Source organism: Passer domesticus, chromosome 4, assembly GCF_036417665.1.
Source record: "Passer domesticus isolate bPasDom1 chromosome 4, bPasDom1.hap1, whole genome shotgun sequence".
Classification (NCBI taxonomy): Eukaryota; Metazoa; Chordata; class Aves; order Passeriformes; family Passeridae; genus Passer; species Passer domesticus.
In genome coordinates this window covers 80931116-80936202 of record NC_087477.1, presented here as the reverse complement: position 1 = coordinate 80936202, position 5087 = coordinate 80931116, and the positions used below count along the sequence as shown (strand labels likewise).

General features: G+C 39.2%; 1 long non-coding RNA gene across 1 annotated transcript; it reads right to left on the bottom strand.

Annotated features, from left to right (window-relative positions):
- Positions 1-261: 261 nt before the first annotated feature.
- On the bottom strand, positions 262-4837 carry LOC135300165 (uncharacterized). The gene is made up of 3 exons (XR_010362054.1): positions 4820-4837; positions 2604-2802; positions 262-318 (listed from the first exon to the last, which is right to left on the bottom strand). It is a non-coding gene; the product is annotated as an uncharacterized LOC135300165 (long non-coding RNA).
- Positions 4838-5087: the final 250 nt, after the last annotated feature.

The window sequence follows — 5087 nt, the reverse complement described above, 5'->3', positions numbered from 1 at the left end:
TTCCATGATCATATATGGGTGAATAGTCTGAATATAAATTATGAGTTCTTTTAAATCTTTGGGTGAAACAATCATGTGTATGTTGAAAGCTAAGGAAGTTCTCTACTTCTAAGTTTTGAATCTGCATTACTCCCTGTGCTTTTAACCTGAACACATTCAGCCCCCACATGACTTTAACATGATCAGCTGTTATTTTTCGCAGTATTTTTCACATTTCCTAAGGTTATTCTCCACCTTTCTCATCTCTGCTGTGTGAGCTGGCCAGTGCCCACCCCCTGAGGATGATTCCCTTGGGGCATCACATCCCTGGCCTGCACCCTGTTATAAAAGAAAAAATGATGCTCAAACCATCACAGAGCACAAGACAGGAAAATGAAAGCAGCCAAGTCTTCTCTCAAATGCAACTCATCATTTTCCTGCTGACACATTTTGTGTCACAAGAAGAAGAATTGGCCTGCTTTGCTTAACACCAATATCTCTTCCTGCTCACTGCTGTGCTCAATTGCATCAAGAATTCAATATGCTTGAACATGGAACCAGTTTATTGCGTGGAAACACCTGAGCAGTGACACCAAAAAAAAAAGAAGGACTTTGCACCAGCAGAAGCTTTTGTAGAACCAGTTCACTTGAGCAGATCTACCTGTTCCTATCACTTGAAAGTGATAGGTCCAGTGAGCAATTTATTATTTGAACACTGTTGCTGATCAACACAAAAGCAGAACCCAAATCCTTTGGTATTAATGCACCTTATTTCTGTGTGTTTACACTGGCTTTTTAATTTTCTCACCTCTCTTATGAAGGGAGGTTAACTAGCAGGAGAGCTTCTAGTTTACATTGACTTTTCTCTTTGAGCAATGCTGGAAGAAAGAGCAACCACCTTCCTCTAAGTGAAATAAAATTATTATTTCCTAATAAAATCCTGTTCTAATGTCGCTAAGGAAAATGTATGGAAATGGCCTCTGATTCTGAGTGTCCCCACCCTGCACTGTGACAGCTGATACAGAATTTAGCATGATCTTAAGTATTGTTCTTTCCTGCAGTCATCCTATGTTTTCTCTGTCCTTGTGAGACACAATTAGTCTCCCTACCTTACAGTCCTACTCCTAAATAAGTTGTTCCTTTGAATAATGCAAGGTGGTGCAGTGAAAGGTCTTCCTGCCCATGGCAGGGGGTTGGAATTCATGTTCTTTAAGGTTCCTTCCAACCCAAACCCTTCTATGACTTTGTGGCAACACATGAGGAACACTTTAAGCATATCCAGGCCTTTTCCTTTTGCGCATTCCTAAACTGCAATGGCTGTGTGCACACTGGAGCTCAGCATGGACTTCTGCATTTCATAAATAAGGTTTTAGGTGCTCAGAAGCTCCTGCAGGCATAGGAGAAAAGGGGACAAAATGTGATTTAACTTTGAACCTGCACCACTGCATGGTGTTGTTTAGAGCAAGCTTACAGCTGCTGTGACTTAGGGAGAGATGTCAGGGAGCTCTCTCCTCATCATGGAACAGCTGAATGTCTTTTTGTGCTGGGGAGGGCATGGAAAGGCACATAAAGCCTTGAAAGATGCTTCTGAAAGTGCAGGCTAAGGGTTGAAGAATTGGTGCTTGTTCCTAGCAAGTCACGCTGCAGTAAAAGTAAGAATTTGTAGAAATACCCTCAGAGAAATGTAGGTTTGCAATATTGTATTTGCAGGGAATGGCCCGACGAAGGCAGGAATGATGCATTTGACTCCATGTTCTCAGGAGGCCAATTTATTATTTTATTGTACTATATTATATTAAAGAATATGAAACGAAACTATACTAAAGAATACAGAAAATATACTTACTCAATACTAAAAGAAAATAATGAAAACTCATGACTCTCTCCAGAGTCTGACACAGCTTGGCCCTGATTGGCCAAAGAGTGAAAACAATTCACAGCAGAACCCAATGGAACAATCACCTGTGGGTAAACAATCTCCAAACACATTCCACATGAGCACAGCACAGGAGAAGCAAATGAGATAAGAATTGTTTTCCTTTTCTCTGAGGCTTCTCAGCTTCCAGGAGAAAAATCCTGGGTGAAGGATTTTTTTCCAGAGAATGTGAATGCCACATTGCAGCTCCATGATGATCCCTGGTCTGAAGCACTGAAGTCTGCATGATTTATTCTGCATTCAGGAAAGAGTGAATTACCTGACACAAGCAGCCAGAGGAGCTGGTTTGTTGATGACAAGGGTCTTTGGCTTGCTTTTGTTTATTTCCATTCAAATTGAACTTATTTGAACAACCTAAGATTCTTCTAGGACTAGTAAGAGCAGGAAACTATGAGGATACTTACAGGGCAATTCATACCACCAAGCTTAAAAAATCCCACTCTCTTAATTAGATTTGAGGTCGTAGAACTTACTACGATAGAGCCAAAAAGTTCTACTGTTAAGTACATGATATATGTCACTTCCAGTGAAAAATATCAGGAATAAAAATATTAAGGGGAAAGCACAAGAGAGAATAAAATAATTTCTGGGTCAATTCATCCAGAACAAGTGTAAAAGCTTTTGTGGCAGCTTAATGAGTAAGGCTCCAAACAATTTGTTGAAAGAACAGTTGGGACACAAACCTTACCTGTTTTTGCAGATGAGGAGGGAGTTTTCTGTTTATGGACTTGGTTATGTGCCATGGTTTCATCACAGGGATGGATGGCAGGGCTGAAAACTCTGGGATGCTTTTTGCAGCTTTATCTCAAACCATTGTGTTTCCTGCCCTCTGTGAAAAGCAGGTTGGAGAAGGTGACCTTGCACTGCTGATGAGAGCAACTCAAAGCCTAAAGAAACGGCAGAGATAAAAAACTGCTGTGCAAGATCCTGTAAACATACGCAAAAAAACCCCCTCAATAAAAACCCCAAACCACTTTGGAGATATGGCATAATCTCCTCAGTTCATGCAAAAAGAATTAATGTAGGGTGGTAATTAGATTTTTTAAAATTATACTGTAACTGTACTTAATGATCCTTTTGCCATCTAATCAAGGATCTCACACTGACATTTTGCAATATTGCTAAAGCTTCTCGTACCAGCTCATTTGTCTAACGAGGTTTCTATTTATAAACTTCATTGGAAGTAAAATTAAATTAATGAACAAGTCCCTCTCATTTTTCCAAAATACAGGAATATATTCACAGAATATTTGGGGTTGGAAGGGACTCTCAAGATCATTTAATGCAACCCCCCTGACAAGGCAGGGTCACCTAGAGCAAGTTGCACAGATATTCTTGTACTGAATTGGTATTGAATATTTATTCACCAGTTCAGGCATCACCCATCATGATTTATTGAGAAAACATTTACCTTTGATTCAAGCACTTCCACACAGAAATGTTAGCAGAAGAGAAATGAATGTATTAACACTCTACTGAGCAAAACCGACAAATAATCTTTTTCAGGAATTGAGGGATTTTAATCCCATTTAAATATTTGATAAATAAACCTTTAAGAAGGAAAATAACAACCATTTACATTTATCATTGTCATTGACTTAGTGGTTTAAAAGTTGATGACAGTGAAACATGCACTTGTATGACCTTGGGGCCTTTTTAATATGCTGATACAGACTAGTAACATCCATTTTATGGCACTTGCAATCATGAATTAATGCAGAAGAAGTTGTTTTTTAGAATATTTCATGGTCTCTATCCCTGAAGGCTTTCAAGACCACACAAAATAATGTCGTGAAGAGCCTGATCTAAATTCAGTGTTGGCTCTACTTTGTGAGGGAGGTTGGATCAGTGATTCCCAACCTGAGTTATCCCATGGTCTCTGCTCTGACATCAAGGCCAGCCAAGTAATTTTCACTGAAGAGGGTAAAACTGCTCTCTGTGTGCTGATGTTTCCTCAATCAGCTTGAAATAAAAGGAACCAGAAGCCCTGTTCCCAGGGAGGCTGTCCAGAGTGAAGCACATTTATCCTGAAAGGTTAAGTGCCCCATTTATCACGACCGGGAACAAAAGTTTGGCTTTGCCAGCCAGCAGCTGCTCCAGCTCCACTTGCTCAGCTGCATAAAGAGTGAAAAATAAATAAATTTCACCAACTGAAGGTTTAGGCGTGTTTCTGCCTATCAGGAAGTCTCAGGAATGAGTATTTGTGTTAAGGGCCCAACAGGTGAAGTCTAAATCACTTTTGTGCTCAGAACTGTTGAATACATCACCACTGCTGAGAGCTGGGGAACTTATTGCCTCCCTGGGTACACATTTACAGGAGGACAAGGGAAAATAACTATAACAATTTGAGCAAAACCAGAGGAAACAAGTCTGAAAATAGGAAAAGCTGGAAGGTGTTCTGGCTGATCTAATGGAACACAGTGGTTTGTCAAATATTTACAGTTTTATTCATCCTCTGGTTTGTTAATAAATTTGCATATTTTTTGGCCACTGGGGAAAAAAAACCCCAACTACTTGTCAGGTTTTGCTGCTGGGATTTTTTTGTTGTTTTCTTTTTTCTCCTGACAGACTGTGTGAAAACCCTGCTGGCTCAGTGATAAAGTCATGTGTACAACAGGAATGGCTTTTTTTTAAACTTTCTTTCTTAGAATTAAATTATATTCCCAAAACTAATGAAAAACTAGTGTTGAATTACAAGCTAATTCTGTTCTTAGGATTCAGGCATATATATATATCTGATTATTCAGCTTTTAAAAATAAAACCTTTGAATACCTCTCAGTCAATAGGCTTTCAGGTTCCTTCCTGCTCCAAGAAATACCACCCCTCCCCACCCTGAGAGATAACTAAAGCTTTTGAAATAAGGAAAGATTGCTGGCATTTATGAAAAAGGCAAAAAATCATACCTAGAAGCCCTGCATGACCTGCTAATATGTTTGAGCAGAAAGAGAAAATTTTCATGTACAATGGGGGCTGTAGGAAAAAAAAAATCAATAATAAGTAACATTAAGATTTGCCCAGGAAATCTTTATTCCACCCACTTCTGAATGTGCATTAGAAAATTGTTTTTGACAGTGTTTACAACTTGTACACAGAATGAGTGTGTCCTTTAATGAATAGCTATTTGCTCATGCACTGTTTGTGCACTGAGCAGAGGTGACTCAAACTAAAAGG